At 35.9% G+C, this 15,913-nt stretch overlaps 1 protein-coding gene across 6 annotated transcripts in view; it reads right to left on the bottom strand.

Annotated features, from left to right (window-relative positions):
* Window positions 1–15,913, bottom strand: part of MACROD2 (mono-ADP ribosylhydrolase 2) — a 2,106,139-nt gene that overhangs the window by 821,713 nt on the left and 1,268,513 nt on the right. The gene's annotated exons all lie outside the window — the stretch shown is intronic.

Below are 15,913 nucleotides of genomic sequence, written 5' to 3' on the forward strand. Positions count from 1 at the left end.
AATTGTCAAGCTGTTTTCCACAACTATACCATCTTACACACCCACTGCGTGGTTAAGAGTTTCAAACTTTTAACATCTTCATTAACGCTTGTTATTTCCCATTGATTTGATTAAGGGAAGATCTTGTTTTCTTTGTTTCACTGATAGAAGAAAATAAAAAGATGGGCTTACGCAGCAATTAATTAGAAAGGCCAAAACTCAAATATTAGTTTTCAGATTTCTAGCTCAACTTTCTTTCTGTGATACCACAAAGATATTATAAAACTATATCAACATCAGAGTCTTGTAAAGGCATGGATCGCTGGCCCCTAAAAAACTCAGGTTTGGTAACTCAGGGAAAGGAAGTGATGTGGACACACAGTACACACACAGACACACACACACAGACACATACACTCACATTTACATTCATGTATGAGCACCCAATTCACTATGTTAATGGTTTAATGATACACTCACCAAAATACCGATATACGAACAGAAAGTTTCCAAAGAGGTTAAACTTAAATTGTAGTAATAGCTTTGACACAGATAAGATGATATATTAGCATTAAAGGCATATGTTCCTGTAGTTCTTTAGATTGATTTAGGACATGATTCTAGCCTATGGTTCATTACATCTGGACGCTTCTACTCAAGCCACTGCATATGAGTTATTTTAGAAAGAGGCACACTATTATCTAAAGCTGAAGTATCCAATTCCTCAAAATGCTTCTTAATTTGTCCCAAAGCACAGTGTCTTTAAATCTGCTCACAACATAGGCTGTTAGAAAAGTGCAAATCTGGATGTTCCTCAACTTATGATAAAACTACATCCCAATAAACCCGCGGTAAGTTGAAAATGCATTTAATACACACAACCTATCAAACATCATAGCTTAGCCTAGTCTATCTTAAATGTGCTCAGAACACTTACATTAGCCAACTGTTGAGTAAAATCATTCAACACAAAGTCTAGCTTATAATTTAGTGTGAAATACATCATGTAATTTATTGAATACTGTACTGAGAGTGAAATACAGAATGGTTGCATGGATACTTGAAGTACAGTTTCCACTGAATGCATATAACTTTCTCACCATCATAAAACTGAAAAATCGTAAGTAAGTGACTGTCTGTATTTGAAACTTGGCGGTATCATTGAATTATTATTTAAGCCAAATTTGTCAAAATTGTCAATGTTGCCACACAGTTATTTGAATACAACAATAGATTTGCCAGTGCCTTGCCTCATAATTAGCTCCTGAGATTTTTTTCTAATAGAAATACCATAAATATATTGAGTGCCCTAACAACATCCCCCTCACTTGTCATAGAAAATAAGTAAATATATTTTCTCATTTCAAGCAATAGAAAGGTATTTCTGCAATATGTCATCATCCTTATGTTGAACCAAGATTTGTAATTTGAAAGAAATCAACCATTAATCTGAAAAGAAGACAGTTGAGATTGAATTTTGAGAAAGGATTCTCTTTCCATTTAAATCAAAGCAGTTAAATGTGTAAAATAAATGAAGGCATGAAATAAATGTGGAATTATCCATTTCAAATGCTAATTCTCCATGTCTCATGTTAACACTATCATGGTGAATAGTTACAACAAATCTCTGAATTATTTACGGCAAGTCTATGATGTTATATTTTGGTGATAATGCCACAGGTATATAATTTTATGGAGAGTTCTGCTGATCTTGAATTTGAAATAACTCTCATGAGTAATAACTTACAGTAACAAATGTACGCAAGTAAACCAGTCGGCTAATTAAAAATATTGGCAAATGTGTGCCTAATTTGTATCATGTGCCTGATCCATTACATTTTAGGCAATGCAGACAGAAATGTTTGCAGAGTGTGCCTTTACCACTGTTTAAAACAAGGAAGCTTTTAATTACCCATAATTTAAAACAATGTTACAATAGGGTTGAGTTAGGTAAAATGCCTAATATCAGAAGAAAATCAGATCCTGAGATCTTTTAGCAGAGAAAAGCTATAGGAACTCCTTTCTTTTCTTTTTTTTTTTTTTTTTTTTTTTTTTTTTGAGACGGAGTCTCGCTCTGTGCAGTGGCCGGATCTCAGATCACTGCAAGCTCCGCCTCCCGGGTTTACGCCATTCTCCTGCCTCAGCTTCCCGAGTAAGCTGGGACTACAGGCGCCTGCCACCTCGCCCCGCTAGTTTTTTGTATTTTTTAGTAGAGACGGGGTTTCACCATGTTAGCCAGGATGGTCTCGATCTCCTGACCTCGTGATCCGCCCGTCTCGGCCTCCCAAAGTGCTGGGATTACAGGCTTGAGCCACCGCGCCCGGCCAGGAACTCCTTTCTTTAGGAATACTATGCCTTTTTGCCAAACCATAACTTCTGGAATGATGCACTTGTAGTAGCGAGAGGAAAAGGAAGTGTCTGCCTATTCAACCATAAGAAACAGCAATGTGGGGTGCAGTGGGGCCTCAAACCAACTGGCACTCCCCGCCTCACAGTCTTCCATGTCTCCAGACCCAAACTAGGCAGCTGACAGCCTACCCCTGGTATCCCTGCTGTCCAGGTACAAAAACCATCACTTATGCATGAAATTAGTAGATTCTGTTTTGGTGTTGCTATTCGACGAGTAGTAATATGACCACCTTACTAGCCTAGTGTGCTTTTTCTGTAACATTTATAGCACTGACAAGATTTCTTAAGTCTTGTTAACCAGCAAAATAGTATATCAAGTCCTGATTTTTAGCGTTTGTTGGTTTCTGCCATGTAAATAGTCTCAACATGGAAAATTTTATACTGCCTATATGATGTCACGGAACATGGAATTGGAAAGGATACAAAGAAATGCACCACTATATAGTATTTCCACCATGTAAGTATAATAGACATAAATAAACCAAAGAGCATAGGTAATAGTAAAATGTAGTAATTAGGAATTGCTGTGTATTGAGTACTTATTATCTTTGTATTTAATATAACTTATTAAATTGTAAGTTTGTAAAATTTAATTTTTAATAAAGCCTGTGTTTTAATAATCAGCTCACAAATTCTTGACATTTAACAATCAGTTCTCATAAACCAGTACAAGCTGGCCCCACTGCATATTTATTTAAGATCTCCATATATTGACCTGTGTGTATGTATGTGCGTGTTATTCCTGCAAATGAGCCAGACAACCAAGGAAAATGAGGACTTTCCTGCGATTCTATTATGTGCATGTAGATCAAAATGAGTCTTCTCTGACTAGCAAAAACTGAATTATCAGTCTACTACCCTTTTCATCTGCTTTAAGCAATGTATTTTGCCTCAATTCTTATTTTCCTAGAGCCATTAAATTTTAAACCATATCCAAGAGAGAATACAGAACTGTCAAACACATTGGACATTGGAGCAGGATCATGCTCAGTTTAAGAATCCCAGTTCGTGCTGTGATGCACCAGCCAGGCTCTGTGCAGTACAGTGCCCTAGCTTCAAGGAATGTTGCCAGCAGACAGCCCTCAGCTGTCAGCCCTCTCCAGAAATTACCCTTGACTGAGAGGAGGTACTTATTCCAAGATCACACTCCTTCCTGGGTGCAGCCTGCATCAATAACTGGTTGTTTGAGAATACAGGTCTAGACTCCTCACACCAACTTGGAACCATTTTGAAACAATCATCTCAGCTTTGGAGCTCCCAATCGGGTCACCAAATGCTCCATAAACACTACATCATCACGTGACTTCTCCCTCTACCCAATTCTGCTTCCTTCTTCCCTTCTGCATATATTGATTGCAAAAGCATTCCCATATTAGCTTCCTGCACATTAACCTCCATCCCAGAGTGGTTCCTGAGAAAGACAGCCTGAAAACTTGGCAAAGTAGCTGTGAAATAATAAGACCTGTAAGCAAATATTTTTAATTTGAAAATCAAAATGCATGTGCTATGAATTTCTAAATTTTACATTTTTAATAATGTACTACTAGATCCTGTTTCTTGGCTATTTATTAGATACCACAAATATGAGCTAAATAAATGTTTTCTTACGATAGCTGAAGAAGTTATTAAATCTGCTTCCAAACATTTAAAGAATACAAATGCTTCACAAACTCTCTCAAAAAATAGAAGAAGAGATAACACTTCTCAAGTTACTCTATAATACCAATACAAAGGCATCACAATAAAGGCAAACTGAAGACCAATATCTCTTATGAATATAGATGCGAAAATTCTCAAACACTTATTATATAAAAAGTAATCCAACAGCATATAAAAATGATTATGAATTACATGACAAAACTAAATGGGATTTATCACAGGAATGTATGAATTGTTTAACACTTGAAAAACAATTAATGTATCATGCCATAATAATATGAGAAGAATAAACATAGCTTTTCATTTTCTTTTATGATCTTGACAGTTTTGAAGAGTATTAATTACCTATTTTGTTGAATGTCCCTCTTTGGAGGTCCGCCTACAGTTTCTCATGATTAGACTATGGTTATGATTGGACTACGGCTATGGCAAGAATACCATAGCAGTGATGTAGTGTCCTTCTTAATCCATTATACCAAGAGGTTCATAATGTTGACATATCTCATTACTGATTATCTTAATCTTGGATCACTTGATTATGGTGGTATCTGCTGGGTTTCTCCACTATAAAGTTAGTATCTGTTCTTTCATATTTAACACATGTCTTGGAGAATCTAATTGCATTTTGTTGATGGAAAAAAAATAAAGCCTGAACCTAAAGGAGAATTGGTTCTATTCTGAGCAACAGAACATGTCACCCATTCCTTATTCATGCTTCTGACCACATTTTCTATGAGTCCCTGTTTCCCTAGGGTAGCCAAATAGCCTAAAGTATTTAGCATGGATTTGAGCTACTCCTTTTTTTATTTTAGAGAAAAACACCGTAAATATCACTTGTTCTGCAAGACAGCTTCCTGACTGATTGATCATACTGCCCAATAAAACGTGATCTTCAGCAAGAGCTGCTGTGTGTTCCTTATAGCCCTGGTTACATAGTCATCTGTTTTTATGAGTGTAAGTTAACTGAGGGTTGTATTATTCCTATTTCATAGAATTGCCACTTGCTGGATCTCTACTCAGTTCTATTACCTTCTTAGCTTTTTAAAGATTCAGAAATCACAAAAATAAGAAAAAAAATGCAATGGTAATGAGATAATTGCCCAAGAACGTAATAATAATGAATGTCACAATATCTAGAAATGATGTGAAACCATCTAATAACAATAGTAAAAATTACTACCAGTAGAATGTAAGCTCCACGAGGGCAGATATACCCCAAGTACTTTGATTAGTGATTGAAACATAATAGTTACTTAAAACATATCTATCAGGTAAATTATTTTTAATAAGCTATGTAATCTACTGAGCACTTTAAAAATATTGTTTCTTTATAGCCTCACAATAATCCTAGGAAGTATATACTGTTACAATTTATCATTCTCTTTTGTATATTTAAACATTTAAGTTTGCTTTGTTATGGAAAATTTCAAACATACACAAACAGTTAGAGAGAATAGTATAATGAATGCCTGCATACTCACTGCATTAATCAGCTCTGGATGCCATACAAAATACCATAGGCCAGGAAGCTTAAACAACAGGAATTTATTATTTCTTACAGTTCTGGAGGTTGGAAAGTACAAGAACAAGGTTCTGGACGATTATATTCCCCTGCGAGGGCTCTCTTCCTGTCCTTCAGAAGGCTGTCTTCTAGCTGTATCCTTGAGAAGCCAAGAGTAAGGGGAAGCAAGGCCTCCGGTGTCTCTTCATATCACAGCAGTAATTCCATCTTCAGGGCCCCATCCTTATCAACTCACCTCCCAAAGGCCCCATCTCTATATACCATCACACTGGGGGTTAGAGATTTAATGTATGAATTTTGATGGGACACAAATCAGTCCATACATAAAACCTACCCATCACCCAGTTAAAATGATAAGTTACTGATATATGTTATCCCATTTTCCTTTTTCTTCTTCTTTTCTTTTTTAGACTGGGTATCTGGGTCTCACTCTGTCACTGAGATTGTATGCAGTGGTGCGATCATAACTAACTCCTGGGCTCAAACGATCCTTCTGTCTCAGCCTCTTGAGTAGCTGGGACTCTAGGTGTGCACCACCACACCCAGCTGTAATCCCATTTTACACAAACAGTGTAATGTGCTTGCTGCATTATTTGAGAATATTCGATTCTTCTATAGAAGAAAATAAAAACAAATGGGATATATAACTCGTGTTAAGTGTTGATAATAACTAAGCAAGCAGATTTTGAGATACAGACAGGATTCATAGAATTGTGTTAAATGCAGTACTAAGTTAGTAACCTCTAAGACATGCTGTATGATAAAAAGGATGGAACAAACCAGATTGTTATTTCAAAATGGAAAAGAATGGTAAGAACAGGTCAGAAGCATGAATCATGTCACCTCTAGAGTGACAGCAATGTTATCCTCAAATTATCCTCCCATTGGTGATACTCATTATAGTCTCATTTGGCCTTACATCTCTGACATAGAAATGGTGGTAAAACCCCCTGCTGTTCACCAATGAACTGATGAGATACCAGCCAGGAGCACTAGCCCCTGTGTCTTTTCCGATAGAGCAAGTATGTGTAGTGGGCCCCGACCACTCACCATCTGCCATGCTCCCTTGTTCAAACCTCAACTATGGTCCTCTTAAGCACACCACCATTGAGAGGGTAGAGATGGTAAAGAGACAGAGCATTCAAACACAGCATAACCAGAAAATGAGGTTCTTCCACACATTTGTCACCTAGTCTAAGTGTGTTAACCTATTCCTCTCTTTCTCCTGGCTTCTTTTTCCTTGAGTCAATATGAGTCATGCCTCTTAATTTTGTCTATAAGCTTTTCTGTTGTGCATCCTCTAGGATAGCTTACCTGCTAGTATATTTGGAGCAGGAAAATTTTCAGAACATGGGCTCAGAAGAGATGGAGAGACTGGACTAAAGTTACTTGTATGGACTAAAATCTAGGTGTTTAATATTTATACCACTGAACTTAATTCATAATTACAAATTCAAACTATAACACTTTGATAAGACATCCAGGAAAGCAAATATTTCACTTTGCACATTTTTGAAGGGTATGTGTTTGTGTGTGTATAAAACAAACAAACAAAAATAGCTAAAGTGCAGCTTGAACGCAATCTGTGACATATTTCCCATTAAAAAAATCCTCTTTGCAACTCCATTGAATTGTACATAAACAAGTCAAGAAAGCTTTCTTTCCACTGACAGATTTATTTTTATTTTAAAATTTTTATTGGTTTTATTTGTTCTTTCTCCTTTGGTCTCTGAGTTCAATAGCTTAAGAATAGCTTAGATTCCATACATTGCAATTGCTCTCCAAAAAAAACAAAAACAAAAAACAAAATCTGAACATTTGCAAGAAAAAATGTTCAGTTTAAAGCCATTGCCTTTGCTCTATACTACTAACCCTCTAGATATATGCCAAGATTGCCCAATTGTTCAAACCTAATGTCAGGCTTGGGACTCTGTGGTCCGTGTCTTGAATTGACTGTTTCCTCATGATACAGTGATCTAATAACTGCTGGTCAGGTCAGGGAAAAATAAAGCACTCAAGATGAAAGCTTGCATTGCAAATCTGTTTACTGTTTCTATACAAATTTCACTGTAATATACTCTCCTTGACAGTGTCCTAGGCCAGTATTTCCTCTGGAAGACACTGTTGTAGAAACCCATAATGATTTTCCTGAGAATGTTCCCTAGCCTGATAAAAGAACAGAAAATAATTATGTTGACAAATCCAGCCAAATTGAGATGGTTTATACTTTCATTTTAAATGTAGTTTTCTTGGTGTTGCTAGTCTTGCTATCTGCAGAATATACAAGTGACTAAAAATAATTCTTTCAAATTGTAGATGAGATGAAGCAAAAAGTTTCAGACACTCTTACAAAAAGAATTGATCACGGTCCTAAAGTAAGATTTTTGAAGGAAATACATGACGGTATAGTTCCCAAATCATTGAAAGAACACATAATTTGAAAGAAACTTTATATTAGAATAAAATCAAAGGTAAACTCCTACTTAAATTCTCACCTCTAATATGTGTCTTCTGATTGATGGAAAATTGTACATGCATCCAACCTTGGGTGGCCAATTCTTCCATAATTTGCATGATGAATCAAAGTTTAGGATTATGAGATCTTGAAAAAACTTTAACTAAGGCGACACAATATGTGATATCGTTTTTCTACTAGCTAAGCATTACATTCACTTTCATAAGTCCATGCATTCTATAGGACATAAGGCCAGTTACATCAATTACCATTTTTATGACATTTATATCACACTATGCTTAAAGAAGCAAAGAATTTGGATGCCTTATTTTAAGAATAAAAATCTTTGAGCAATCTGTGTTTAGCATATTGAATGCAGCTTTGCTCTATTAGAAACTCTGTTTAATTTAAACCAATGCTCTCAATTCTATCAGGCTCATCAAACCCTTTTCATAACAAATATTTTGTAAAGTCTCCTTGCTATGCAGAAATGACATTTATCAATATTAACACTCATCTGCACACATGAAACAGGCATCAGTGCCCCGTCCATATCTGCCTAGTTCTCATCATTCTAGCCCATGCCCATCCACAGCATCTTCTAGCAAATACCCTTGCTGTCACTCTCTGCCTGAGGTTTTTCCCTCTGCCTGCCCAAGGAGGCAGATAAGAAATGCTGGGAAGTTAATGACCCAGGAGCAGCCCTCAGCCAGCTGATGAAGGGGGAAGATAAAAAAAAAAAAAAAAAATGGTCCAGCTTTTCTTCTTCCTCAGATGGGACCACTTCTAGGCATGTTCTACATGGTTGCTGAGAGTTCCCCAGCAAGACAGAGCCCCACTTGTCCACAGTGCCAACTTATAACACTCCCACTCCTCCTGGCTGCTTTTTCTTCCCTTCGTCACATCCCCACTCCTCTGCACTGTTCCCTGTCATCGCCTCCCATAGAAAGCATGTGCACACAACACCTTGGCTCAGGGTCCGTTCCCAAGGGAAGCCAAATGAAAACAACACATCGATTTTTTAAAAAAATCAATAGAGTGCCATAAGTGTGATATGAAAATGATTTAAAATGAAAGTATTTATAGTAAAATTCTATTTTCAACATGTAAAGACAAGGGCATGACTACACTAGAACACGCAGTGAAGAAGGAAGATGTTTGCTTCACTACATAGAATCATTACGAAAAAAATCTCCCTAAAGGTGGACTCAAACAGGTGTGAAAAACTCTCCTGCTGCCGGGGCATGGCCACCTGTAGCATAATTTTCTCAGGCACTCTTGGCAAAGCTCTAAGCAAACTAAGTACAAGCATCTCTTAATTTTCATGATAGTCCAGTGTACAGTGAAAAAGAGAGAGGGAGAGAGAGGCTTTGCTTTGATGTATCTTGTTTATAAACAGGGTTTCACTTATATGACTGTCTGGCAAAACGTTAAAACATTGTGTGGGAGGAGGCACAGTTTTACCATGTGGGCTTGACCGGACCACATGTCACAATATCCCTGTCCCTGCCCACAAAATGCTTGTGGCACTCCGTAGTGGTTGTAATTGCCCAAAACTATACCCTCACAAAATGGTCCCTAGAGGGCAGTACTACACTCACTAAGAACCACTGGCTTAGACCAAAAAAAAAAAAAGGCACATAATAATGGAGCAAAGGACAAAGGAACTGCAGAGTGGCTTAGGCCACTAGATTTAGACTACCTCAGTTTAAATCCCATCTCAACTTTTTGTTCAAGGTAAGACCTTAACTCACTTGAGCTAAGACCAATAGTGTTACAGGTCCAACATACAGACTGTAGGTTAGTGTAATAGCCCACAGAATGCATGGAGTTACAGTCATCAACATAATGCTTAGCTAGTGGAGAAACAGAATCGCAGTATGCATCACCTTGGTTTTGGTTCATATCCTTGGATGAGGAATTGAGCCATAGGGAAGGCAGTTTCCTTCTGGTGCATATTCCTCATCTGTAAGATGGAAGAAACCACATTTTCTAACTCAGGATTGTTTTGAGAATTAATGACTAAAACACAGTGCCTGACACCAAGTGGGAGTTCAGAAACATTTGCTATTCTTATTACTGTATTTCATGGCTCAATGATTGATCTCATTCACCCTGTAACTCAGATCATCTCTCTGGTGTGGCCATCAGAAGACACAAATTGTGCAGGATCTGTCAATGTGGGTTTGGTTGTATAACTATCTGTTTCCAAGGCACAACCTCTGAATTTACTATCATTCCATGCCCGCCCTCCTCCTCACCTCGGCCGCCTGTCCTGTCACTTGTCACTCCCAATAACAATAACCTGTGTACCTCTGTGCCCAATAAGGAGATCTTACGAAAGGTGAATGTAGGGGAAAAGGAGAAAGAAAAAGTCTTGAGTTAGCTTTTTCCCACACTGGCTAAGTCAAAGTAACAGTGGCAGCAGTTAGAGAATTTGAAAAATAAATGAGATGATGTATAGAAATGTACCGTTGTATACTGTAGAGTGATGCACAAATGCAAAAGTGCCTTTGTTCTTGTTACTTTTTAATAGTATAGTTAGTCACACAGCTGTTAGAAACCCAACCAGGGAAGACATAGAGACTTGGTATTACTCTTTATAAATGAGAAAATGAGACAGGTGAGAACCAAGACTAGATATTGCCTAAAAGGAAACTGGAAAAGATCAAATTGACAGCCCTGTAGAAGAGGGTTCTTGGAGATGAAGAGCTGTCTGGGAAATGGTGACATCAAGTTAGGCAGAGGAGCAGAGGTACCAAATGAAAGGGTCAGCTTTTTAAGGCTGCAGACATGTTCTTGAATAGAGAACTGCATTGATTGATGTGGCCTGTAATGGAAACTCAGATAATGAAATAAAACCAACATTTAAGAATTTCAGGCTGAGAACTCATTGCCATGGCAACCCTCTCAGAAGGGAACTTGTATAAGAAAATAAGATTCACTTGGTTACGCCTTAAAACGAAAACCTATACTACAGTGAAACAACTAAATTCAGAATTCCAAAACTGCTTGATTGCCGCAATGCCTAGAGGTAGCACTGAACTTGTAGGCCCATCATCTTTCCCACTGGAAGCTATTGCTTCTCAAGATCTATGACTCATGGAGGGAACATTAGTTAGCTCTGAGGGATCCCTATTGAAATTGTGTGGTTCCTACCAGCAAAAATTTACAATGTTTTTTCATTCAAAAAATCATCCAGCATGATGCCTGTGGAAACCACAGATAGCACACGCCATTTAAACAAAAAACAAGTTTTAGTTTGCCCATAATCATATAAAATCAACAAATTCCTATGTCAATTATTTATTTTCATGGGAAAATAATTTTTAACCTAAGTAAAATCTGGCTTATATGCAAGATTATGATTTTTTCAAACGAAAACATCTACTTTATTACATGTTGTCATTCGAAGAATGTCAGACAGGGTGCATTGTATTTAATCAGTGAAAATAGTTTTCTCGAATATCTAATACCATTGACAAATATAAATCTATGCCTTTGAACCGGTTCTAGAAGAAGAAATTGCTGTGATCCCTTTTGTATGGCATGGATTATTATTTTTTTTTTTTAATGAACATGATGTCAAAAGAAGGGAAATAGAGGTCAAGATAAACACATAAAAATCATTATAAAATAGTTGTATGCTCACAGACAAAAAGAATAAAGACAGCATGATACATGAGAAAATATCTCTGTCATCCTGTCCAACAGTGCATGGTGATACTGGATACAAAATCAGGCATTTTCATTGTCCAGCCCTTGCTCAATAGAAATTTTTCTTTCTTGTCTTCACCCCTACACTCACCCCTGAGGTTTCACCAAGATTTTCACCAATATACACAATTTCTGTTAGTATGTTTTACATATATATAGCCAAGGATATCACATATATGTGTAGTTTTCCTTGTTTTAGGATACACTGCTGTTCTAGAAATCAACATAATTCAGATGCTTGATTTCACCAATCTGACTATGCATTCCTCAGGTCACATGCATTAGACTTCTGGGATTCAACCTGGGTCTTTTTTCTTTTTTGACATCTATAATATCTTTGTCTTTCCCAAGGTTTTACAGAGAAAATCTGTAGGCTCCCTGATCTTCTTTTAAAGTTTTCTTTTATTTACACTTCAATTTCCAGTTTATACTGCTAATTATCCTCTTCGTGGTGCCTTAAATTTTGCCTATCTTGCAATCAACAATCTCAAGGTTGTCAAGAATATATATATATAAATTTGCATTTTTTGGGTCCAAGGGTAACTCATGGTTAAAGAAAAGTAACTGACTTTAACATTTGGAGTCAATAAGGAATAATGAAGAAATAAGAAACTTGCACAGACTAGGTCTAGGAGGCATGAAAGACTGGTCATATTTTTTCAATTGAAACTACTTATGGTAAGATTAGAAGGAGAATCAGGATTAAAATCTTACATTTAAATATTCCCTGATATTAAGCCCTAAATAATCATTCATAAAAGAGAAATGCCATTGTAAAATGAACCCTTAGATTTGCTGATTAATTTATTTTTTTCTTTTACCACCTAAAGCTAATGTGGATAGGTATGAAAAAACTGCTGTCACAAAGAATGTATGCAGGAGAGTAATGTAATGAATTTTTCCCCTAAGTTAATAAAATATGTAGTATTTTTTCATAGTAAAATTTTTTATCCACAATACATCTGACACCCAAATCAGTATCTTATTTCTAGATAATTATGTATGACTATAACATTTCCCTCTCCACTATTCAAAAATGATCTCCTCTTAGCAAAACTGAGAGGTAGGTGAAATTTAATTATATCCTACTCTTCTTCTGTTTTTCTCCATCTCCTTTCAGACCTTTCTCCAATTCTCCTCCCCCAGGCTAAGGTGCTCAGTACTTTTATCATACTCTATCCTGTCAACATGAAAAGTAATTTGATAAACTTCTTCATATTAAAGTATTAGAAAATTAATTATCTACTAATCTCATGAGTATCTGCATTTTAAAGGAAAATTGCAGAGAAAGAACAATGCCTTAACATCCTAAATTACTCATGAATTATGGAATTTCATGCATCTCTGGGAAGATATTTAAAAGTGATGAGAGAACTACAGAGTATTCTCAAATCAAACAGTGGACATGATGATCTTGTCCATTTATTTGTCTAGGTGGTCATAAGATGGAGGCATATTTTGTTAGGAAACAACCATCAGATCCTCTCTATGTCATGGAAGATACCTGATAATGTTGGGGTACACAGTAGGTCTTATTCATATTTATTAAATAAATTATCATACCATTCGTCTTCCATTCATTAAAAATATTTTAAGAATCTATTCTTTTGGTAAAATAAGAACAAGAACACATATGTTGGACCCTGTGCTGTGACCCTAAAGCCTTTGGTTTAACCTTAGCAGAAAAGTGGTGCCTATCAAATATTTAATTTATTTCTGGACATTTCACTGTTGTTTAAAAACATCAAGAAATTACATAGTAAATGTCTAGAGTTCTGGTGTTCAAAATAGATATCAAAGAAATAAGTGATATTTCCTTAAATTGCCAAATCACAAGGTGTGAAAATGTCTTATATTTGAAGTAACATTGTCAAATACTTTTGAAAGAATTCCATTCTTTCAGTTATCTTATACTCATTATCCCAACTGATCCCTGTAACAACAGCCTCATGAGATGGACAGGTCTGCAATAACAGTAGTAATTTACTGATTCTTTATATGTGGAAACCGAGGCTACAAAATGTTGACATTACTTGTCCACAGTCACACAGTAATAAGTGGCAAAGCAAACACTAAGCCACTCTGATAAAAGGATTTATGAGAAATTCTTTTTGACAGGTATATAAATGAGTTCAAGTTAAGTTTATTTTGCATCCTAATAACCAGGCTTTTTATATCAACCATTTCTACCATCTATTGTGATAAGTTGACAAAATACAATATAACTATACTATAAAACATGTATCCAGTCATAATCATGTTTCTGAAAGTTTTCTATTTCTCTCTACATAATCAGAATGTGATGACATTGATATTATTATTTATTTAATGGTGATCAAGAACATGACATACCATATAAAGAAGAAAACTCCATCTACTCCAAAAAAAGGAAGAAAGGAAGGAAGGGAAGGAGGGAGAAAGAAAAGAAAAATACTTGTCTTTTTTATAGGTATAAGAGACATGACATTTGATGGCAACTGTAGTCTACCATGCAAGAACATGATGATCAATTTCATTGGACATTTCATCCCACATTTTGTGTATTTTCTATCTCCATTTTTATTTATTAATATTGGGTTGAATTCAGCTCAGCCTCACCTGCTAATTTCATTCAAATAATATGTAATTGGTCCTTCAAAATAATCATCAAAGATGTTAAGGTAGATCTAATTCCTATCAAAGAATGACTAGAGTATTGCAAGAGCATTACTTCAGCCTATCTGCATGCCATTTGTTAAAAAGTTAACTTAGTCCATAATACTTCCATTCCTTATCTAATGGTAGCAAGTAGAGTAACATGATTGTTTTAAGATCATTATAGAGATTCCTTTCTCTATTAAAAGGTTGAGTGTTATTTTTATACTGTTTCTAGCAAAATTCTTCCTTCTTACCTTTCTTTGGCTTTTAAAAACAAATCATTAGAGATGCCAGTGATACCCAGAGACAGCAAATTCTCTTCAGGTCTCAAAATCCATATTTCCCAAGTTGGAAACTTGTCTACACATCCATTTTCCAAGCACTTCAGCCTTTTGCTTTTTTAAATCAATAAGCCATATTGACAAAATTTTAATTATTCCCTAAATGTGCATACCTGTTTTGATTTTTCTTATTTTCCTATAGAGAACAAAATTAACCAACTGGTCTTGTGGTATACTTTGCTCCATTCTCTTTGAACTTCAGCTTTCACCTCTAAGAGAGAATAGGATCTTACGTATTGAGCCATTTGCAAACAAAATTTTAGAAAGTCAAAGAGATAAATAAAATATCCAGCTCTGTTAATAATTATCCACAGATTAAAAAGGACTATATAATTGGGTCATGAAAAGTTTCCTTATTTCAAGCAGACTCACCAATGTTGCATTGAAAAATGCACTTCATAATTACAATCATGCACAAAAAGTATAGCAACCATCCAGGGTTACCTAAATGTATCTGTTTCTCAATGTTTCTTCATGCAAATCATAAAACCACTACTTCTGTGAACTATCAAGCAATGCTGATCTATTCAGTCTGCTATGAAATCAAGTATTTAACTATTTCTCTGCCCCACAATTTCAGTGAGGCTATAATCTTTGTGGGGGAGGGGGAACAACCAAGGGATTCCAGCCAAATTAACTTATTACTAGATATTTACAGTGTGTTTTCCTATAGTTTGGTTTTCTTGGTGTAATTGAGATGTAATAAAGGTAGAACATGTTGCAAAAGAAAAGCAGGTGAGTAAATACCTCCAAATCCAGCTAGAAGAGAATTCCTTTAATCTCAGCCTATTGGTAAGGAAATAGATTAGATCCACATTTTCTGAACTCCCTTTGTCTACTGATAAAACTTAGAAGAGATGTGGTATACCCAGCTACCACCTACAGAATATTAGTTTAATAAGAGTAAAATAAATCTAAAAGAATAACAACATCCAGGTTAAAATATATACGCAGAGTAATTTCCTGCAAATAAATCATGTCTGACACTAGCATGAGAATGCATGCACACATTCATGCATGTAGATAGAGATTAAACATAGCTCCAGAATGCCCAAACATACAACCAATATATATTAAACGCACACCATTATAACAAACTCAGCATTTGCCATTTTCCTTCTTTAAATCTGCTGGCCACTACCCCAGTACCATACTATTTACTTTCTCCAAAGGAAAGTAAGTGGCAAAATGAAA

This window comes from Piliocolobus tephrosceles, chromosome 20 (assembly GCF_002776525.5).
Source record: "Piliocolobus tephrosceles isolate RC106 chromosome 20, ASM277652v3, whole genome shotgun sequence".
Lineage (NCBI taxonomy): Eukaryota > Metazoa > Chordata > Mammalia > Primates > Cercopithecidae > Piliocolobus > Piliocolobus tephrosceles.